The 24,099-nt window shown below is 47.1% G+C and overlaps 1 protein-coding gene across 2 annotated transcripts in view; it reads left to right on the top strand.

Annotated features, from left to right (window-relative positions):
- The first annotated feature begins 1,787 nt into the window (after positions 1-1,787).
- Positions 1,788-24,099, top strand: part of ptk2aa (protein tyrosine kinase 2aa) — a 97,645-nt gene continuing 75,333 nt past the window's right edge. The window contains exons 1-2 of one of the 2 annotated variants that reach the window (XM_062530221.1): positions 1,788-1,982; positions 8,942-8,995. The gene's annotated coding sequence lies outside the window, so the exon portion shown is untranslated. The remainder of the gene's footprint in view (positions 1,983-8,941; positions 8,996-24,099) is intronic. The other variant, XM_062530220.1, reaches the window with a different exon arrangement.

The following is a 24,099-nucleotide window of genomic DNA, read 5'->3' on the forward strand; positions in this document are numbered from 1 at the left end:
TGCCACAGTGCTGCAGTGTTTGAATCTCATCAACTGGAGCTTTGGACAGTAGATCTGATTTCTCATCATCATCATGTGATTTAAATTCTCAGTCATCCAAATTGCAATCGACAGAGTTTTTAATCCAATCTGAGAACCTCTCAGGACAAAAATCCCCTAGCAGATGTCAAATCTTCATCTTACCAATGATGACGGTGATTTTGGTGTTCTCATAGTTTTCTTTTCAGACCATAAGTCTCATACTCTGTACATTCACATTGGCACCATAAGATGGATCACAGCTTGTTTAAAGGTCTTAAAACCCTGTTGCAGATTAAAGATTATAAAAACAATGGATTCTGCAGATTTCCCTAGATCGGGGCTTACCCAGTTTAAATCCAGCTCTCATCCCAGTACAGTTTTGCTGGCAGGGATTGAGAATAACATCTCGAGGAATCCCAATCTGCAACTTTACTATTTGCAGATGTCTTTTTCGAGAGGGAGTAAGGGATGAGATTATGTGTTATGTGAACTACTTTGAGCTCGATCTTAACATTTAAAGTACCCCAAAAAGATAACCGTCTCTTCATATATGGAGAGTTCTGAATTGAAATTTTGGTCTATGCTACTGCTGCCTGAACTTGGAAGCGTTGAAGCTTTGAAGACTACCAAAGGATCTCTTATTTCAACCCCCCTCATGAGTGCAAACTCAAACAGCTTAATCAGACGGGGTGTGTGGGCGTGTTGTGAACTGTGTGCCGAGGCCCCTGGATTCACAAGATGGATGATGGAAGATGCCTCTTCTGCCTCTGTAATGACACTATGTACAGAGAGCATGACTCCAAAGCAAACATCTGAAAGTCATTAAACATCACGTCACACGTGTGTGTGTGTGTGTGTGTGTGTGTGTGTGTGTGTGTGTGTGTCTGTGTGTAGGGTGGTGTATCTGCACCTCTCCTGAGCCATACATTAAACATGGTATTCTCTTTCAGGTGGTAAGTGGGTTGATAAAAGCAAATGTCAGACAGGGAGACAGTACATCTACATAATTCATAAGCTACCGTGATGAAAAATGTGATTTCCAAATGAAACTGTTCCTGGACTAAAAATATGGAGTGTTGCACTATGGAGTACTCCTCCATAGAAACACACAACAAAGCACACTGCACAAGGAGAAACTGAGAGTGTGTTTTTGTCTTTTTTTCAGGCCTAAAGCAAGGCAGTTTTCCCAAAAGGGAGAGAATCAAATTACTATTGAACAGGTGCTCCCAGTGTTACACTGTGGGGGAAGGGTGCAGTCTTGTGACACAATACGCGGCATAAAATAGGACACAACCGGATTTTTAAAATACATATAAACTGATTAATTTATGTAATCATGTTTGCAGGATTGCTCTGGTCAGGACCAGCCACCATTTATTCCGCTTAACGTGTGTTACCCGTGCGCATCGCGCACAGGTGAGCCTTGTGTAAAAAAAAAACGGAAATCTTCTGAGGATCCTAGATTACCTGAGGCCATAAAACCTGCCTGTGTAGCCTACAGGTAAATTACAAACAGCGTGTGTTGTTGGCTACGATTCGTCTACAATTATCCTAGTGGTAGCCTAATCCTCGGTTGCTTCCCATTTTAGAAAAACGCACAGCAATCGGATTTATAAAAAACAATGATGTTAACAGTCCATAAAGGCAAAGTATGCACACCACCTTAAGTGTATGGTCTTCGTCCCATTAGATGCTCAGTCTCGCCATCTGGAGTAGCTCCTTCGCATTTTTCCCCTCATAGGGGTGTAGCTGTATTCGACCGGTTGCTACGCGTCAGCCATGTTGGAATGCAAGACTCAGGATGAACGGGAATAAGCAGGGCTGGAGTGGGAGAAGTGAAAGAAAAGCTCAGACAGCCTTTACCAACTTCACTTACATTGGAATTTAATCAACGTCTACGAAGTCATCGACTTGGAAAGGATAGCCACAGCTACACCGACGCAAAGCGAATTTTACACCGCGTGAGTAGAGCTCTGATTTATAATATTTCGTCAGTAGGAGCAAAAATGCAACTTCATTGGTGGGACTATCGAATAGCTCATAAACCGACAAAAATCAGCCCCCGAGTTTGATCATCCCCCCTCGTCCAACCACAGTGAACTGTAATTCTTTAACACAATAGAACATGTAGTTAAAACAGCAGCGTCCAGTGTCTTTATTGAATATCTGCGTACTGTAAACGCCATCGTTACAATTTGTGTTTCTGGCCGTCATAACAAATAGCTGAAGTTACAAACACAGTCTAGCAGTAACACTGTAGCCTTGTTGGGAATGTGATCCCTAATAGCTACATTTTGTCCAGGTAGAACAAATCCATATTGCGCGAGTGTTCCTCACAGAACGTTTTTTGACCATAGACTGGAGATTGAAGTCATTTTGAAGTAAAATTGACTTGTGTATGTGCTAGCAGCAAAGTTTCAACCTTAAACAGGCTAGTTGAAAATCAGTTCTGGTTTGTGCCTTGAACCGTTTTGAATAACGTCATTCAACGTGTATTTAAGGTTACACCAGTTCAAACTTCAGGCTTCGCCTTAGGACTCGTATCTTTGGCTGGCATTGTAGTGTGAACTAAGTACTGTGATCGCCTCTGTCATTTTCACATTTGTTTGGCACCTTTTTGCGAAAGTAAGATAGTGTATTTTCCGTGCCCCGGGGCGTTGGAAATTACAGTACACTGTAAGGCCGGGGCCATATTATTTTTAGACTCGCTTGACTGTAGCCTACAGGCGAGGCCTTCAGTTTACCAGAAGCTAGTTACGGTGTGTCATTTTTATAATATAGCCTACTCTATAATGACAACTTCAGTCTTGAACCAATAACGCGAATAAAGGAACCATCATCTTTATTAGGGACAGTGTTGTCCCTCAAACAAACACACAACAACACACGAAAGAGGCATTAGAACATTTGTTTACTTTTACTCTTGTGTTTGTTTTAATACTTTTCTCGAAGACACGTGTCTGTCCTTGTTTGTAGGCCTATATGAGTTGAGTGAATTGGTGTTTGCCATCAGTAGACTGTTAAGAGTCTAAACTCTCTAAGTCTGAAATTTTGAATATCAATGATAAAATGCTACATCATATGCCTTAGTTAAGATCTGGATAGTACCATATCGTTATAGTCCATTCATGTAGTGTCAGTACACCCCATCAAAATGTTAAGTAGTAACCCATTCTTTATGACAAGACATTAACAAAACAATGTAATGTTTTCTGTAATGTGGGCTGGCAAGACCTACTTTAAAAGCCTTGCCCCAGATGGAGTGAAGTGACTTTGAGACATCCGTCCTTAATTGTAACTTGTGTTGTTTTAGCTGTGAAGGAAGAAGGTATGTATTTTGTAGGGCCGTTGCGACAGGAAGCCTATATGAACTCACACACACACACACACACACACACACACACACACACACACACACACTCATCCCAGTTGTGTCCTGCTGCGCCAGGATGTTGCTGCCTGATAGGGTCCCTCAGGAGTGTTAGGGGAAAAAACGCCTTTTTCCTCTCAACGGCAGGGACTGGCTCTTGTTGTCTGGTAGTGTGTGTGTGTGTGTGTGTGTGTGTGTGTGTGTGTGTGTGTGTGTGTGTGTGTGTGTGTGTGTGTGTGTGTGTGTGTGTGTGTGTGTGATTGAGTGAGTGAGTGAGTGTGAGTGGGGGGGGTGAGCTACCCAATGCGGCTTACAGAATGGTGTTGATTTTTCCTGTCATACTCAACCAGGGTTATGAAAGGCTCTGCTTATAACCAACATGTTTTGCTCGCAACTGTGTGAGGTCTTGGGTTAATATTATGAAAAATCATGCCCATGCCAACTATATTGCTATGCCCGTCACTCCCAACTGTAGCTTGCAAACATGGCAGAGTGAGTAAATGACACAATTATTTTTCTTCTTCATACCCCGTGCTCCCAGAGATGTTTACAGATTAGCCTCGCATTTGAGTGTTTCCGCTCCCCCCCGACAATATAGCGCTGCCTTCAGATGTTTCCTCCCGACTTTAATTAGCTCCAGTCACATCGTAGTAAACTTCAGTTGCTGATGCACTTATTGTGGTCGCTTTATTCTCTGGAAGCTCGATCAAGGCCGCTGCAGTATCTGGATGATTTCACCCATGCAGGCCTATATGGCGGCGTTGGAGGACTCCGTAGACGGCTCCTTCCAAAAGCTTGTCTTTGTACATGATCCATCACGAGTCCATCTGTCTTGTGTCCTCGTTGTTTTCAGACACGGTGACATTCAGGTTACGCCCACACAACGGTTCTGTCATTCTAGGGAATGCACACATCGACGTTGCCCTGCGCCGCGCGTTGTGTATGGAATCACTCATGGCGATGGATGGGCCGCTCTGCCATTTGCCACTCAGTCCCATGACAGCAGGTAATAACATGCTGACTGCAACAATGCAGAACCAGCGGGGAGAGAGGAAGGCTGAATGACTCTCTTAAAAGCCCAGACTGGCAGTAGCGACTGGTGGAATCTATTTACTCTCCTGAACCTGTCCGTCAGATGGAGCTGGCTTGGGGAGGCGAGGGGGGTGGGGTGCACGCACAGGCAAGGAGCTTCTGACATTGCCAAAGAGAGGAGTCAGTCCACTGAGTATGATGGAGGAGCTCTCTCCTCCTTCCCCAGAGATGGCTGCTGTTTCCTGCCAGGGGAGAGGCTCTTTTGAGGAGTGGTTTTAACAGACAAAACAGAACAGTAGCTTTAGTGCTTGGATTTTGCTAATGATTACTGCCAGCCCCTAACTTGGATCTTCTTGAGATTTGGCGAAAGTGAAACCAAATGTTGAAAGAGTGTGCCTAATTGACTGGAGTGGGCCTCATTTTTTCCCTCTCTGTGTGGTATACATTTCCATGTGTCATGGTAATCTATACTGTGACCATACGTTATACGTTTCCTTGAGGATTTGTGCAGTTAATCTTGTCAGCGTTAAATCTGAACCAATGCAAACAAATTAGCCTCAGTCTTCCCACGTTTGTCTCCGTGAGTCTGTCCTTTGTGCAGGTAAACTTCTTTTTCTCTTAGGGCAGATTACTTTACGGGGTGAGGAATCAAGTACAGTAATTTCATTTAAGGAACCAACCCCCCCCCCCTCTCACGAACCTCCATGTCCTTCTCTTGCTCAGTGCTTTAATGGACCTAGTGTGCTCTCGCTTGCTTGTGCTGGCAAGCAGTGCAGACCTGAGAGGCGGCTAACAGGAAGTTGAGTTCAAGTCTCCCAGACCCTCACTACAGTACACACGAAGCTGCTTCCCAGCTAGGCATTTCCTGCCTACCTGACTCTGTAGGGGTGAGGGGCATGAAACTGGGCTGTTGGATTTGAGATTTGGATTGTTTGCTTCTCATAGGAACTGCACATGCTTTTGGAAATAAAGGTGCAGTCTAGACCTCTTTAGTATTCTTTTTATCTTGTTGGAGGGGTCCAAGAGGAGTCACTTAAAGGTATTTGGGTGTAGAGAGGATATCAAATTTGTAGTATAGTTTTACGTTATGAAATGGTGTTGTCTACAAAAGGTCTTTGTATGGAATGGTGTTGTGTAAAATCATTTATGGGTACAGAGAACCCGGAAAGTTTCATTGAGTTCTTGGCACGTGGTCCGTAGTCTACTAACGTTGTTGCCCTGAAAGGAGGTAAGACAAGCAAGGTCGGGTCACTCTCTTTCCACAGTCACCCTTTAAAGGGAGATTAACACCTGGGAGACCTCCAGAGTTGCCCATAAAGCCGTAAACTTCTTCACTGTCTGTTGCTCACGCCATGTTTGGGAAGAAATGCAATTGTCAAGGTCAAATTTCACCTCGAGCACAGGCGTAATTTTCCCTTAGATGAACTGAATAGGAATAAAAAAAAAGAGAGGCCGTGCTATAAAAAGGGTGTTTTCCATCAGACTGAACACAAAGGCTACTGTTCTGCCTCACCCCCTCAAGGAGTTCCAAACACCTGCATTCACACTCTACTGATACAGGAAGACTGCAGGAGCATAGAGGAACAATTATAGACCAGTTTTTCCTCTTAGCGCTTACCTCTTAGCCAGTAATGGAGGAAGCTTATGCCAGAGGTCTCCCTGAAGTCTCTTCAAGTGACAGATGGGCCTGTGGCATGATTCAAGGCACCCAACTATTGATGTTCAAGTCTACTTGTGATGACAGAAGGCATTTATGTTAGAGGATACCTCAAGATCATATTTAGAATCTTCTAGAACACTCAAAACCCCCATCTGGGGCGAAAAGATAGACTGCTATTGGTTTGAATTAATTTGATTTGTGCATTTGATCGTTACATAATAAGTTAAAACATTATACACCAATAAATAAAAAATCTATTTTAAAATATTACATGGAAGAGAGTATTGCAACGAGAGTATTTGCAACTATCAATACTTTTTCACAAGCTTAGTGTCATAGAGCAGTAAGTTCATCTAAAAATGTAAAAAAAGATCAAATCAGAGAATTTTGAGGTAGTTTTAAAAAGGACACAAACCAATGAACCGTTACCAAAATAGTCGTCTATTAGATTAATCAGTTAATTCTTGCAGCACTAACTCAAACCCTGAAAGGATTAGGATCTGACTCCCTGGGGTCGACCATCTCCAATCTCTATCTTTAGCTCTCTCTCTCTCTCTCTCTCTCTCTCTCTCTCTCTCTCTCTCTCTCTCTCTCCGGGAGCACTATGCCCCTGTCTCTACTGCATCCTGGTTACAGGTCTGCAGGGAGGAAAGCCTCCTCCTCACCTCTGCCTTCACCGTCAGGGAAACACTCTCCTCTGAGCAGCGAGTGTGATTATGATGTACGGCCATTTCTGGAAAATGCACATCGATCATAATCTCCAGAGGAGAAAATGCAGTAGCTGACTATCTCCACATTTATATTAGTTTTTGTTGAAATAGATTTTTTTTGTATGTTTTTTTATTTTCTATATTTCACACTCAGCATCTTCTTGTGCCCTCTTCTGTGCCCCTCCTCACACACACACACACACACACACACACACACACACACACACAGATTTGATTTCACCTTCAACACTCTTTGGCACAGCTCACATAGCCACTCTGCCATCTCCAGATTCGCTGTTTTCACCTTGCCGTCCTATTTCGGGAAGTTAAGTCAAGTCAGCATGAAGCAACTGCAGATGTTCACCGATGCACAAAGCTATGGAGTGTGGGTGGGTGGTGTGGGCGGATGGTGTGGGTGGATGGTGTGGGTGGATGACACCTTGGCCCTGAAACCCAACCGAGGTGTCTCCAGCTCCAGACCCTCCGGCCCACCCATAAATAAACAGCGATGGCAGACAACTGAAGTGACACTTCAGGCAGAGCATGCTAAATTTACCCAGCAACCCAGCCGTCTCGGGCAGGCATCTTTGGGTAATAAAAAAAAAGGGACCCCTCTTCAACTTTTGTGTCAGCTTACTCTTGACTGGCAAACGCATTTCACCTAGATAAGGATTTTGTTTGGTCTTTTGTTTTGTTTTGTTTGGAGGCTACTACACTGTGATCCACAAAGTTGGTTACATGATGGCACCAATCTAAAGGTGATGGTTTAATAACTTTCTTTCATTTGGAAGGTGACGAATTTTAGTAGCATGTGTACATGAAGACATCACAAAGTCTGCTTCAAGGCCTTAGATAAAAAAAAAAAGTATGTCTTCCAGAGAGATGTCATAGGATACAGATGCAACATTTGAAAGAAGTCTTCTTTTTCATGCTCTGATCATTTATCCACCCCAATTATCATAGTCCCAACGCCAGCATACTAGAGCTGTGCCATTTTCATTGGCCACTGTCGGAACACATCAGTGGCATGTAGAATAAATTCACTCTCATCCGTGTCTCTCCAAACAGGCTTGTAATTGGACAAGACATCTCACGGCCGTCAATCCAAGAAGCCGTGTCTTATTTTCTGCTTCCAACACCTGATTCTCTCGACTTTTGCCGTGGTTTGGCTGCAAGAGAGAGAGCGAGAGAAAGGGCAGGCGCCGGTTGGGCCTACGTGTCTCATTCGATGTGCTGAGCACCCGAAGGCGGTGAAAATTCGTCCGCGTCCACCAGAGACACGGCAGTGAAAATTACAGCAGGTGTGCTGAAAGATAAGGAAGTGCAGGCTTTTCATATCTGCCTGGCACCCTGTTGTGTCTCCCTCCTTCCCTCCCTCCTTCCATCCCCACCTTCTCTCTTTTCCTCTCCATCTCTCTCTCTCTCTCTCTCTCTCTCTCTGTCCATTCCGCCTTTTGCAGCCCTGCTATCTCTCTCTCCCTCTCTGCCCCTTCAGGAGCTAAACGGCCATTTCCGCCTTATCTTGATATTTGTGAAAGGCGACACCTTACCACAGTTCATAAACCTCCATTATAAATCATTTATCTTTCCTAAAGCAGTTTGTGATGATGTGAGTTCAGTATATTTAACTGAATGTTACATTTTTTAAAAAGGCTGTTATATTCTCATTTCCTCACCTGTAATCTGGATTCATAATTTGTCAGTATTCGCGTCATAAATGGACAATGGGTCATTCTTCAGACTGTAGACAAGGTCTTTCATTTGAGACAGCTGGAATGAATGTGTTGCACTTACTGATTCACCAACAATACATAGGGAAGGAAGGAATTTGTCCCATCACGGCGTTTACTGATTCACCGACAATCCATCCTGAAGAGGCTGACATCAGTGTTTTATGGCCGTTTTACTACAGTAAAAGTATCGCCGCGGCTGGTGATATTTTCCCTCCCCAGTCCAATTAGTCGACTGGCTCCGTTGTGGACGTATTTCAGTTCTTCTGACAGGAAGGGAATGTTTTAGAGGCCCGGTTGTAACGGCTTTGAGTCACACAGCCTGAGGGTGCGCTTCCTCTCTCTCCTCGCGCGTTCGCGCGCGCTGTTGTGTCGACTTGGGAATCATTACCAAAACATGAATTCTGCTCTATTTCAGGAGCCCCTGTGAAGTCGTGAATACTAATAGTGTCTTTGGCTGGGTGAGAAACGGGTACGTGCCACACTCATTTTTTTTCATAATACTGTCACAACGTTTATGTTTCTAGGTTAATGTCTCTGTTTTGCGATTGTGCAGTGAAAGGCCTTTACGAATGAGTGGGCAGCAAGCTCTGCAACACCTTCATGACTGTTCAGTATTCACATGTGCTAGTTCATTTAAACATACATAAACTGTGTGTTTTTTTGTTGTTGCTGCAATTGGAAATATGGCATGTGGTAGACATGTTTTCTCCTACACAAGGACCCCCTCTTTTTCACAGACCTGGACGCGGACGTTCTCCCCCTGTGGAAATATACTTGTGGCTTTGCACTGTAAAACAGACCGCAGAAATAGTGTGTCTCTCCCTCCTGCACGCCACAGTCACAATGCGGTGCACTTCGGAATGTGATCTCTCTCTGTGTGTGTGTGTGTGTGTGTGTGTGTGTGTGTGTGTGTGTGTGTGTGTGTGTGTGTGTGTGTGTGTGTGTGTGTGTGTGTGTGTGTGAACGTTCAGCCCAGCCTGAAGAGCCGCCCAGGGGACGCACACAATGGGGGGAAGTGACCTCATACTCCATAACACTCTGTCCTCCGGGCTCTTGCTGCGCAGTTTAAAAAAGCCAGAGACGACCTAGCCAACCCCCCACACCCACACTCCAAACACCCACACACACTCACACTCACACTCACACTCACACCCCAAATCTTCCATATGTGCACACTCACTCAAATGTGCAAGCAGTACACAACACAGAGAAACACACACACACACACGCTCACACTCACGCTCACACTCACACACACTCACTCAACCCCAGCTCCGATGTAATCAAGAGGACGCAATCACCGACACACTTGCTCACACACACACACACGGAAACACACAGACCAAACTCTTACAACAACATGCTGGAAGAGGTGACTTCATCTCCTCCACCACCGCCCCCCCCCTCTCCCTCCCCCCCCTCTGAAACTAAGACCTATATGGAGCAGCTATCTGGCATGATGATTGATTGAGAGAGGTCAAAAGGAAGGTCTCTGGCTGGATGTCCATTCTCCACGTGGTTGTGAAGACGTCGGGAGGGGCCTTGTGAAGGACTAGCCCCCCCTTTTACTGAGGTTTGTTTCTGAGACGTGGCAGCTCCACAACCCAGAAGTACAGTAGAATCTCGGGGGTGCAGTGAATTCGATTGAATTCGTCCATTTATACAGGAACCATCCAGCCAGACACTACCCTGCTGTGGAAGTGATGTTAAACAGACGTGTTTACTCTGCTAATGAAACGACTTGAGAGACTGTGTTTACCCATCGCGTGGCCGTCTAGGGAGCACGCGGCGGATCCGCCTGAACCCCATGCTCCAGAAATCTGTTGGACCCGCGAGCGTTTTTATTGGCCCCGCGGTCGTTTGGCGAGCGGCGCCGAACTCACCGGAGAGCTGGCCTGCTTCTCCGGCCAGACGGGGCTGAGATGGCGCTCTGTCTCCTCGGTGATTAAGCCAGCCCCCTGGCTGGGCCTTGCCCCTGTCCCGTCCGCCAGACACATGTCACCTGCCACGCCAGTGGCGCCGGAAAGGTGAAGGAGCGTAGCGGTGCCGCTGGCGAAGGAAAGTGTGCTTCTGCTTTCACCTCTGAAGCAGTGTGTCCGTGTGCCTCAGTTTACTACTACTGTGGACAAGTTGATTAGCTACAGCTGTGTGTGTGTGTGCGTGCATATTATGCCCTCACAGACACACACATAGATTTTATGTTTGTGTGTATACAGCAGACATGCATCCATCTTGTTATATTTTTTTAGTTCATTTGACAGGGACCATGTACAGTACAACTCCTAAGTTAGCTATGCAGCTAATTGTATCTGTGGTCAGATATATGTGTTGAATATACATGTACAGTAGTAACTCAGATGTGATATAGAGTGACTGTTGTGTCACCATGGAAATGTGTGTATGCATATAGTGTGCCTATATGAGTATGCTAGTGTGCATGCTCATTGCTCATGGCTGCATAATGTCCTCTTTCCCATGTACACCTGAAACTACTGACTCACTGTACAGGCCCAGGAGACTGTTGAGTCGAGGCAGATAATTTGGTCGAATAACCGCAGGGAACTGTCTCCTAGCCACAGAGTTCCCCCCCTCTCAAAAAGAAAGCAAACAACCCATTATTAGCCATGGAAAGAAAAGCTTTGTCTTGCTCTTGCGGTCCCACCGTATCATGTTCTGGCCTGTATCTACACGCTTGATGACAAAAGTGTGCACGGATGGAAGAAAGCAAGCCCTGTGGTTCAACTCCTCGACTGCTTTAGTCGCCTAAATTTGGTCTGGAACATCTCTTTTGGGTTCGTACGTGCTCCCGGGTCATTTGACTCACGGATTGCCATGGTGATGAAGATGGGGGGGGGGGGGGGGGGGATGGGGGTGGGGGATGGGGGGGGTCGAAGGGTAGAGAGTTGGGGATAGAGGTGGGGGCTAAGGGGTGCTCTTGTTAAGCGTCTGGAGATGGAGTGTGTGATTATGCAGCCATGAGTCACTGGAAGATGTGGAGCTACAGAGAACGGAGAGAAGAAACAAGAGAAGACACTGTGCAAGCCACTATCAGTAGTTATCGCTCCCCGTCTCAAAAGCAGAGAAGAGGATAGCGAGAGGGAGAAGGAGAAGGGGAGAGAGAGAGAGAGAGAGAGAGAGAGAGAGCGCATAGGGAAAAAGAAGGAGTCTGTGCATAGACTGTGGGGGCTGCTCCACTGGGAGGCTGTTTGTGTGCTGAATGACACGCCTGTCTCCGGTTGTCGGGCTACGGCACACAGTGGAGGCCTTGTGGCCCACTAGCCGGCCCCCACCTCTCCCAAGGCCCCACAGGGCCCTCTAGGTACAGTGAGAAATACCTTTTTCCCTGAGCCCGCAGTGCAGTAGCTGGGCCCTTATCCCCGTCTCTCTAGCTCTCATATGCACTCTCTCTCTCTCTCTCTGTCTCTCTCTCTCCCTCTCTGTCTCCGGGGTCTCTTTCCATTCACTTGCTCACCTCTCGCTCTCTCTCTCTCTCCATCTCCATCCCTCTCTCAACATGGCACTTTTTGGAGAGGAAACAAACACAGCTCTGTTCATTTATACAAGGATATTAAGGATACCGAATTCCATCTTAGCTCGAGCGAGCCGAAAGTTTACTCAACACATGGCCCTGCCAGGGGCCCTGAAACGAAGGCGAGCGCTTGGCGTCTGCTAGGCTAATCAGATGATGTAAACTCTGCTCGCCCCGATCTGGATATCAGCTAACGTTCGGAGACAGGAGGGATGGGGTCTGGGGAGGTGGATGACTTCAGAAAGAGAAGACTCTGAAGAAACAGAGAAAGAAGAAAAAGACTTAATGGAAAATGGCCATTACAGTTATGGCAAAGATGCAGAAGCCATTAATGTTCCAGGGTGGAGGAGAACTAGCTAGTGTTGGGTTACAGCTCCTCTGTGCTTTGATAGAGCTTTCATAGAATGATCTGATACCGGTTTGAAGATTTGTTGAAAGAACTGAAGTTTGATGGACTATTTTTCATTTTTCCTTTGGTGTATTCTGTTTGTATGTCTTGTTATTTGTCAAACAAAACTGCATGGCATTTGAAGCAGTTGGATTTGGATGGCGTTGATTTCAGAATCCCCCAGTTTCATTGTTTGAAGTGTCACTGTTGCCATCCCTCTCTAAAGAGAGAGAGAGAGAGAGCGAGAGAGAGAGAGAGAGAGAGACATTAAAGGTACAGGTTTTCTAGGCCTATTCTTAGTGGGCCTCATGTCCTGTTCAGATATGGCCTGTAGTAGGCTGGGTGATCCCTGCCTGAACTTCCGGGGAATTTGAATTATCCTCTATATCCTATATCCTCTGTTTACTGCCATAACCTTTGGCTCCAATCAGAAACGGCCATACTCTAGTCCTGGCGCGCTATTGGCCGGTGACGTAACGATAACAAAACTTAAACGACGCGAAGTGCAGTAGAAACAAAGTGCAGCCTCGCCAATCTTGAAAAATTGAGTTAAGTACGGTGAAAACCAGACTAGGCCTGTAGAGTTGTTGCTACAGTATGGTGATCCTCATGTCTTGGTGAGTCTCTGGACAGGCTCATTGCTTAGTGACTGACTGGCAGCGCAGTTGCTGTGGCTGGCAGGGCCCGAGTCATTGAGCATCTGTGTTTCTCGTGCCTCACAGAGACCAGAGCCACTGTAGCCTGCCTCACTGCCAGGGAGGTTGAGGCCAGAAAATACTCTGCCACTAGTGGGCACTGTCAGCCTGTCACCAAGCCCTGCCTCTGTGGAACACTGAGGTCTTCATGAACCTTCCTGGATCCTATCCAGGGGTAGCTTACCTACACTGTCATGCCCCCTTACTGTCAAGTTAACTCTCTTTCTGTTTCTGTCTCCCTCCATCTCTCTCACTTGCCCTCCTCACTTTCTTCTTCTCACCTCATCGTCTCTGTATCCTAAGCCATATCGTCCATTCCTGTGATATTGCTGGCCATATCTCGACTATATATAGCCCGTAACAAAAGCAGTTAGCCGCAGCTGAACCAACAGTCAGGTGTTTTTTGGCAGCAGGAAAAAAAAGGTAGCGGAGGAGGAAAGTGCACTCTTGAGGGAGCCGTGTTCGCTAATCTCCGGAGTGTGTGATTAAGAAGCTTTTATTCTCCGTTCCGCTGCCTGTCACAATGCTTGGACTCCCTGCAAATGGAATGCTAATCTGTTTGAATTTTATATAGTTCTAGAAGGAGTGGACCGGAGCTGAGCCTCCTGTTGCTGCTAGGGTAACCTTGAGCAGCTGATTTTTTCCCTGATGAGCAGAAAGGTCAAGAAGCTCTGAAATGTTTAATCTTCTGGATGTTGTACAGATATCTGAGAGACAAGCGAATTAGCTAAATACAATCACGGGCCATTACACAAACATTGTTTGGTTCTCACAAGGGAAGGATAGGCCTACTTGAGAAGTTGGCTGCAAAATTGAGCGGAGGCTTTTATTCACAGGAGAAATTGGCACAAGGAGTGACACACATTTGTCTTCCATTCAGACTTTTGAAAGGCGGGCAGGCAGGCAGGCAGGCAGGCAACTTTTTGGAGGTGAGCTGCACACCTACACGTGAAGCTGCCGCACATGTCCACAGATGGGCCTTTCAAATTCAAACTAGGCTAAACCCCCTGATTTGCTTTGCGTTGTTGTGGGAGATTGAATAGTGCTAAACAACCATGTAACAAATAAACACATTTAAAAAAAGAATAAAGTTTTGGTCTCCCCACGCAAGAGAGCTTGAATGTCATGCTGCTTAGCTTCAACAAACCAAATCAAGCTCAAATTTGTCTGCTGCAGCGGCACAGTGGACCCCTACTGGCCTTGTTCAGTTTTATGTCCTCAGGAGTGTGCTTGTCTGGAAAGATTTGCTCTGCTTGTCTGTAGAGATGGAGTGCACTCAGCCTCATTTATTTTGTTTGAAGCCTGTGTGTGTGTGTGTGTGTGTGTGTGTGTTTGTGTGTGACTGTGTATGTGTGTGTGTGTGTGTGTGTGTGTGTGTGTGTGTGTGCGCATATAGCCCATGTGTGTGAGAGTGAGACCCCCCCCCCCCCTCCTCTACAGGTTTGTCAAGTCAGTCAAACAGCAGCAGGAGGCATTTTGGTGTCAAGGTCGATAAAAGAAGCCCAAATTTAGCGTGCCACAGCCGCCGCTTGAGTGTGATGAAAGGGAAAACACTTCTTTGTGTATTTGCTGGAGGCATCCAGGGTTTTTAGAATACCGTTAACTGAAAACCCCACTGGAAATGTCGTGAATAGTTCTCCTCTGAAAGTGTAGCACACTTCTGTAGCACCCTCAGCGTTTTCACACAACCAGTCCACTAATGAGATGAGGACTCCCTGTGGACCCGAAGCGTGAATGAATACAACTTAAAATATAATTTGGGGAAGGCTTTTGATTTGTTGTCTCTATAAAGGAAGAGATATGGTGGCACATGCACTCGGAAAAGGAAAGCCAAAAACATTAGCAGAGTGGAGTATTTATGGATCGCATTTGAAAATTGCTCGGCGGCCAGCACGCTGTGTTTAATTGGTGAGCACACTCAGGTTTTATTGGTGTGTACTTTTCATTGTTGGATAAGTGAAACACTTTCCCATCAATTCATTTCAACCAGTGGAATCATTTTTAAATCCATCTCTATTCCACGCCATGCAAGCAGAGTGATTCTGAAGAAGGATGTTTTTTTTACTCATATTTTCAAACACAGTCAATCAACACAAATGATATACGTTTTTAACACAAACGCCAGTTTATGTCGAAATTGAAGAGCATGACTATTGCACCGCACAAATTCCATGCCTCAATCACTCTTAATGAGTAAACATTGCCTTAGAATCAGAAGCAGCACAAGCTCTCCCAACCCTGGTTTTAAAAGCTGCTTGGTTGGAGGTCGTTCAAGAACTTCTCGCTCCGAGAGTTTCTTCTCTGCTCAGCTCGTAGTACTCATGTGCTCTTCCTCATTTTCACCACTGTAAGCAGGGACTTCATCAAGGGCCTACCTGTCCTCCCCAAAAGTGATTTGAATAAGACTGTGTTTCCCCGAGCAGTATAATTTGAATGCGTCCGTCATCGGCTTGCTGGCTGTCGGCCATTTAAACACACTTGTGTCAGGGTAATTAAAATCACACCTTCTGCCGTATTTAGTCTTAGATGACGCTGGGGATTTCTACAGAACTGTTGCCGCGGGGCTTGCCCAAAGTGCACAGTTGGCACTGTCTCTGTCTTTGGTTTCTTTCTTACCGGAGTCTATTGAAGTTTGTGTGACCATGGAAAATGATCTGGTCGGTTGGATTTGGTTAGAATCTTGAAGGAAAATATAAGCCATTCTGAAATGCAACAGCAAGAGGAGACTTTTTTTTATGTTTAATATATTAATTATGAGAATGGAACAAAGACACTTTGAAAGAACCCATTAGAGTTGTGGTTATGTTTCAAGGTTCTATTTTCATACTTTAAAAAAGAATACAGATGCTTTTTGGCTTCCTCTGAAATTGTACCCGCCTTCCGTGATATTTTTGTGCTTGACTCAAACCAAATGTTTTGCCCCATGTAATTTTTAAGAGGCTTGGAAATATTTAGTACAGTGTGTCATGGTTTTCTTCTCCTTCTCCTGTCTTCTCTGTGTGTATGATATTAATTCTGTTGAATCAGTGCAATTGGTCATGTACAGTGTGCATTTAAACTATCAAAGCAAGTGACTTAATTTATACAGAAAAGCAAACAATCAGGCAGTGCAAAATGACAAGACTGCCACTAAACTGAAGCATATGTAAAGCCATGTCATTATGTTTGGCTCTAGCCTCGCGTGCAGGAACACCAGGGGCCATTTTTTTTTTTTTTTTTTTCGTTGCTGGGGAGCGAGTGAGCAACGGTGGGAGGGAAGCGTTTCCCGTCGTTCCGCTTTGATCTCCTCCTCCTCCTCCTCGTGCAGAGTGTCGGGTCTCCCCCTCGGGCCTTGAAGACACCCCTGCCCTAGAGGAAGTTCCATTCCTGTTCCTGTGCTGAGGTCACGTATACCATTAGCAGTACTGCGATGTTAGCATGTTAGCTTAGCGCTTCCTGCTGCAGGGATTTCTTCTCTTGGTGAAAAAACAACCCCCCACCACAACATTAGCTCTACTTTCTCCACATGCCAAATAGGGAGGAAAGGGAATTTAAATTCAGCCCCTCAGCAACCTGAGCTGATCTTTTTGTCACGCCGCATGCTTGGTTAAAGCAGATAAGAAGGCAGGGTGAATATCTTTTTTTTCTCTCTCTCTCTCTCTCTTCCACTCCCTTGCACTGCGTCAGACTGTTTGTATTGTCCAGGGGCTGTGGAGCGGAGTTGTAAGTACAGCTGTGACTTGCAGCCTGGGGAGAGATAAAAAGTCTATTTTCAATCCATCTGGGCGTACAGTGATTTTTGAACGACGGAGCGTAGTGTAAGCTTCTAGTGTGTAACCTTCTAACCTACTTTCTTCGTCAGGATTGGCCTACATCATCACGTCGACAGTGAAACAGATGATCTTTGTGTGTATTTTAGATCCCAGATCAATAGCTCTACAAGTGCTAGCCTACATTTTCCCTCGTGTCTACAGGTTCAAGCTGTTACCGTGTCCAGAATGTGCGGGTTTTTTCACAAGCAGCATTCACACACTCCCACGCTGGTCGTTGACGTGTGTGTTCCTCCTCACCACTCCTCCAGTTCCGTGCCTCTTAAGTCTAATCCCAGGCTTCCCTAAAACTAGGCCACGTGTCAATCAGCCAGGAGGGAATGGGGAATGCCGCTGTACTCCTGGCTCTGCTACTAGCCTGCGGCTGCCCACCACTTCACGTGCAGTCTGACCAGGTCAGCTCTGCTGCCAGCAGCGCTCAAAACAAGGGCCCGATTGATGAGTCGCCAAGGGCCGTTTTGAGGAGATTAGATTTCGAGGACAGAAATATGGCAGACATCGCAGTGATCCGAACCCCACTCAAATCCTCCCACCACCACCACCCCAACCGTAATCTGCCTTTAATTCCCTCCCAGCCCCTCTCTGTTTATTTAATTATTTACTAGTTTGTTTATTTATTTATGTATTGCTAGTGGACGGTTGGACATTAGGAAGAACTTGCGCAGCCAAACCATGCAACTGGATGGGTCCTTGCTAGTATTGTAGCAATCCAGAATTGTTGATGTTTGGGGTAGCAACATTAGCAGTGGCTAGCAGAGCTTCTGAAGCTGAAGATGGATGTCTCTCTCCCTCTCTCTCTCCCTCTCTCTCTCCCTCTCTTTCCTTCTCTCTAGCCAGCACAGCTAATGGGCACCCAGTGATGGATGGGCTTTTATGTGTCCGACATGTGATTCTCCCCCACCTTTTGTCTTTCTCTTAGTCTCTCTGTCTCTCTCTCCCTCACACACACACTATCTCTCGTGATCTGTGTCTCACTGGTTCTCCCAACTTGCTCTCGGACTCCCTTCTGCTCTGTTTCTTATCAGTCTCCTGCTTTTCCTTCTCTCTCTCTCTCTCTCCTCTCTCTCTCTGTTACTCTCTTCCTTCCTTTTCCCTTCGGTTCCTTCTCTTCCTTCCTCTCTCTCTCTCTCTCTCTTTCTCTCTCCTCCCTCTTCCCCCGGGCTCCAAATCAGAGACAAAAGCCCCCCCCCCCCTCCGCCCTCTCCCTTCCTTCTCTCTCTCCCGCCCTCTCTCTTGCTCCCTCTCTCCCCCCCCTTTCCTCTTGTTTCCTCCTCCCCCTCCTTTCTCATTTGAAGGCTGTCGGTTTGCCGTGTGTGCGTACTCTCTCGCGCACACGCACGCTCGCTCACCCTCACACACATACACACACACACACACACAGACTCTCGCTCTCGCGTACACACCGAGATTTCCATCTGCAGGAGACCGGGAAAGGCTGTCCTCCATGGCAGGAGTGACTTGTTATTAGCGTGGTTGAGGCTGGTGAGAACGAGAGGGCAGAGCGGCACATGGGAGATCCACTCACGGCTCTTTGTGTGCTCAGGAACAGATCTGTGGGATAATATCACAGTGCACTCGCTCAGACCCTTGGAGCACGACTCTCTCTGCCTCTCTCTCTCTCTCTCTCTCTCTCTCTCTCTCTGTCTCTCTCTCTGTGTCTCTCGCTCGCTTGCTGGCTGGCTCTTTCATGGAAGGACTATACCACGGTAAGCTAAGCTGCTTCCCCCCCTGTCTGCCATGACTGTTTTCAGGTGAATAGTGTGTGTTTGTGTGCGTGTGAGGGACACTCTTATGAAAGTAGCAGTAGTGTTTTTGCTCCTCCCGTCAACGTATATGTCTGTGTATGTGTATGTGTGAGTGAGTGTGTGTGTGTGTGTGTGTGTGTGTGTATGTGTGTGTGAGTTGGTGAGATTGCTGTGGCACTTTTCTGCAACTGCCCCCCCCCCCCTACCAATGTAAGCAATATGAAATTGCCTCTTTGCACCACTGCGGTGCACTCTGAGCTAAAGTGGTTGAATGGCCAATAATTGGATTAGATGTTTTATTTTAGGGTCTCATTGATCCCAACCATTCCAGCCATGTGACAATACAATTAGATTTTAAAAAGGAAGCAATTTAACAAAATAAAAATGAGGGCAATAACCAATCCAGTAGATTATCCAACCGTCCAACTGAGGGTTGCATCTTTTTTTTTTTAATCTTTTGTGTTGCACACCCACGTCCCTTTGCAGGAGAGGAGATAAAACTGTGTGATCAGCTCTTCCGGCGATTGTGATTCTCCTTGAGCTGAGCGCAGCAGCATCCCGAAGTGGAATTAGCACGCTTTGCCCAGAGCATCCACTTGGGGCTGTATATTAGTGTTTGGATTTCCCTCGGATGTGATGTGAGGGTGTCAGGGCCCTGTTGTTGACCTGGAGAGAGGAAGAGAGAGGAAGAGAGGGAAGGAGGGAGGATGGGCTTGGAGTGCCCTCTCACTTAACGGGCGTGCGGCATGAATACAGACGTGTCAGTGTGATTAATTGCTGTGTTGATATGCGTGAAATTTTGTGGAGTGTGTAAGTGCACATGTATTGGGGGTTCATTTTTTGAGTGCGCACGTACGTTTGTGTGTATGAGAGAAAGAGTGGGAGGGAGGGAGAAAGCGTGTGTGTGTGTGTGTGTGAGAGGGAATGCATGTGCGTGTGTGTGTGTGCTGGTAGGTAGTGCACGACGCCTGATGGCATTTTTGTTTTGAACGTGCGCACAAGATGATGATGCTCCTTCTAGCCCGTGTCATTCCACTCTAAATATTTAATGTTGTTTTATCATTTCCGCCCACCCTGAAATATTGATGAGGAATATTCACTAAGCAAGCAACACTTGCCTGCCTCCGGAACCTCCCCCCACCACCACCACCACCCCCCAAGTGTCTCCGACACACTCCCCTAACTAAGTGACTGGTCCTGGGTGAGTCGTGACCCTCTTAGCACCTCCACATATTTTTGGGTGCTAGTGTTGAGACGTGCTGGTCACTGCTCTTGGAAGATGGATTGCGGTGAGGTAATGCTCCATCTGGTAGGCGTTTCACAGCCTGGCCCACTGGTGACTGTTGTCCATTCGTAAAGCATTTTACTCATTATAGATATTGGAAAATATTGATGGCCTCTCCTCACTGGTTTATGGCACCTGGACCATTATGTTGGGGGTTGTGTGTGTGTGTGTGAGTGTATGTGTGAGAGCGAGAGAGATGGTGTTGAGAATGCACGCAAGGCCATTGTAGATATGCGTGCTATACTGTTGATGTGTTCATGCATGCATGTGACCTTGATACATGTATTAACTGCCCAGAGTTCCCATCTAGCACTAGTATGCACTGTATGTTTGTTGATTAAAAAAAAAAAAAAAGGTCACTGTTGTACTGTAGTAAACAGTAGTCTGTTGATGTTTTGCACATATGTCCGGGGTGTGTGCGTGTGTGTGTCTGTTTTGGATGGTGGTGGGATGGGGGCGGGGGGGCCCCATGAATGCCTGATTGAATGTAGCCATTTTGGCAGGTGTGGAGGGCCCAGAAGGGGGGGGTCTTGACTCTGTTGGCCCCGGTCCCTTGTATGAGCCACGCTCCACTGAGCCCCCACTGTCCTGAGGGGGGAGCGGAGAGGGAGCATCCAGAAGGGCCTTGAAGGGAGGGCGAGCGAGCCATTGCCCATTAACTACACTTCACAGCTGATCTAGCAGCCGCACCAGGGGCCCGCCCGACTCCTTTATTTGTTTGTCCTGTTTTATATTTATTTTTAATTTAAGGTGGGTTTAAAAAAAAATCAAACAATGATTTTATCTGTACGTAGGACCTTGAGCTGAACCATACAGTAAGCATTAGAGGAGAGAGCTCTTTTTTTTTTTAAAGACCCCCCCCCCCCCCCCCACAAGCATTTCACGCCTCATTGGTCTCTGCAGATTGGCCAAAAGCCCAGTAGTAGCGTGTGCAATTCCTCTTCAATTATTTCTGATACCTTCCAAAATGCAGTGCATATTTGGCACCGTCCTGCGCTTTTGGAGCACTTAACATACTCATGTACAGCGCCTCAAATGGACACGCTTACAAGTGACCATAACTGTAAGTGCTCGTAAGAGTAGCCGTCTTCCCCCTGACCGCGGTCAAACAATGAGCTCACTGGAAACGATTGACACACACACGCACACACACACACACACAGAGAGAGACACAGACACACACACAGACACACACACACAAACACACAGCTCTTAGCTCTTATATGACACCATTATGTTAAACACAATCCCTCTTCTTTGTGCCACGATGATACTTCCTGACTGAGCTGCCGGCCGGCCGGTCCTGGCGCTGCAGCGTGCGCTAACTTAATTTTTCATGAGTGCTAAATTGCTCTAATCCCCCCTGACCTCTCTGCACTCTGTGACCGCGGTGGCGCACTGTGCTCTTCCGGCACGTTCTCCAGCCGACGGCCAAACCTGTAACCCCCCCCCCCCCCCCCCCCCCTGCTTTTTAATTTGTTTTCCCTCAGTGCTCGGGGTAACCTTGTGAGGAGCGACCGAGGCACCCCTGCTTCGTCAGCATCTGGCAGTCCTCTCTGATTGTGCTCTGTCTGTTTTTGAAGCACATGGACACACACACACGCGCACGCACACACACACACATACACAGTATTGGGCAGACCAAATGGAAGCATCATGGGTCATCATGGCTGCATTCCAGACAGAGGCCTCTGCTCTTGACGTGGGGCTCAGGGTCCCTGGAACTGAGCAGGGGCTGTCCATTCGGGCAGGCAGGCGGTGGGTCAGGGGTGTCCTGTTCAGTGTGTGCCAGAGAGAGGGCTCAGCGCTCGGGCATAAATTAGGTTCAATCAGGTCAGTCCTGGATAAAGGTGGAGCTCAGGGCTGGCAGACAGCAAGGAGCCTGCAGGATTATTGCTCCAGCGGTGTGTGTGTGTGTGTGTGTGTGTGTGTGTGACGGAGAGAAAGAGTGTGTGTGTGTGTGTGTGTGTGTGCTCGCTCTCAATTCGCATACATTCTTGTGAAAAACCATCTCCGGTCACTCAGTGCGACTCTTTGTTACTGTGCAAGGCCAGCGGGTCATTGGGTTTATCGTTTATGTGTGTGTGTGTGTGTGTGTGTGTGTGTGTGTGTGAGCCAGCGAGCAAGCTGCAGTGCTGACCTCTGCTGCGGTGCGAGGGCCGCCGAGTGCTTTGGTCTTCCGACGAGCAGGTTATTTATACTGTACTCGGAACCCGCTCGCTCAGCCTGGGCTCCGTCCCGCTCTGCTCCGTATCCCCAGCACCAGTCTGATCATGAGCCAGAGAGATAGAGTAGCGCCAGCAAGCAAGACGGCTGGACTGCCAACCAGGAGTGCTGACCGCATAAGCACACACACGGCCAGAGAGGGCTGAAGGCTAGGCTGGGTGAACCTGGGTGAACTTCCGGGGAATTTGAATTTCGCCCCGGCAGCTCAGGCTGGAAACCAGCAGATCTATATCCTCTGTTTACTGCCAGAACCTTTGGCTCCAATCAGAAACGGCCATACTCTAGTCCTGGCACGCTATTGGCCGGTGACGTGACGATAACAAAACTTAAGCGACGCGAAGCGCAGTAGAAGCAAAGCGCAGCCTCCCCAGACTAATGTTCAATCTTAAAAGATTGAGCTTAGTATGGTGAAAAGCAGGCTAGAGTAGCACCAGCAAGCAAGACCGCTGGACAGCCAACCAGGAGCGCTCACCGAAAAAGCCCACGGACACAGATGGCTGAAGGCTGGATGTATGGGAGGAAAAGAGTGAAGGAGGGGAAGAGAAGATGCGGTGATACGGGAGCCATTTGTGAGTGTGAGGGTGAGAGCTGGATTCCTGAGAGATGGCCCTCACAAAGCCCTTCATTCCCCCACACTTCCAGTCATCTCATCTCCTCTGCAATTACCCTGCTCTGTAATTGTATGTGTGTCTGTGTGTGTGTGTGTGTGTGTCTGTGAGTGTGTAAGTGTGTGTGAACCCATGAGCGCACACATGCTGCTCTCCAAACACAGCCGAAGACGGCAGGCCTTCCCGGCAAAACAAAAGCACCCAGTGTCTCCAGAACGCGAATCCGAAACCGCGGCCCCAAAATTGCGATATTGGAAAAGACCTGAGTCTGGCTATTTTAAGACGTGTGCGTGTGCGTGTGTGCGTGTGTGTGTGCGTGTGTGTGTGCGTGTGTGTGTGTGTGTGTGTATACTACATCTGCCATCAGGCTGTGTGGACAATCCTTAATAATTATGGGGTAGCTGAGAGACCCAGGTAATGGATCAGCTCAACTGTGAAGGGCTTCCAGTAATGGTGCTGTATATAACGACGGACCAATGAAAGTAAGTCCCCTTAGGTACCCCTCTCACATTCTATGTCCACTGCAGCATGTGTTTTTAAATGCTTTTATCCGTAGGGACTGCTAATTGGAGTTGAATGTGCTTCTTTCTCATTGAATAGACTGCTTTTGCAGAAACGTTTTCATTAACAATCACAGACTCACAAAAACACCCAAACACTAAATCTCTGTTTTTTGGCAGACAGGTGTCAAGCGTGTGGACATTTTTCACACACACAAGCACATCAAATCTTGAGCAAGTTGGTCTACTTTCCCGTGCAGCTACAAAGTCACAGACACACTCGGTACACCCTTAGTTACCTCACAGCCTCAAACCAGTTGACCCCCTCTTACCACACACACACACACACACACACACCTGCCTCTGTCCTTGTGAGCCAGACCCCCCAATGCTCAGCACTCTGCTTTTAGAAGCCGGCGTCTCAGCAGTTCCAGGGGTCAGGGGGGACACAGGTGTCCAGTGAGAGCCGACTGGAGGGTCCGTCTAAGGGACAGAGGAGCTGTGGAAGTTCTACATTTTTACATTTTAGACTCCTGTGGAACTCGTATGTTTCAGAACGCTCCATTCAGCACTCTATATTCCTCATTCTACATTTTGAATTTTGCATTCTGCAGCTGCCTCTTGTGACTGCAGTGCGATGATGATGACACAGCCTTGAAATATGAACTGTGTTCATGGCCTGCTTGCCCTTGATGTGCACAGTAGACGTTCACATTAACCCCCCATACCCCCTACACACACACACACACACACACACACGATAACGTGACGTGATATTCAGCAGAGGA

This window comes from Sardina pilchardus, chromosome 24 (assembly GCF_963854185.1).
Source record: "Sardina pilchardus chromosome 24, fSarPil1.1, whole genome shotgun sequence".
In the NCBI taxonomy this organism is placed as follows: domain Eukaryota; kingdom Metazoa; phylum Chordata; class Actinopteri; order Clupeiformes; family Clupeidae; genus Sardina; species Sardina pilchardus.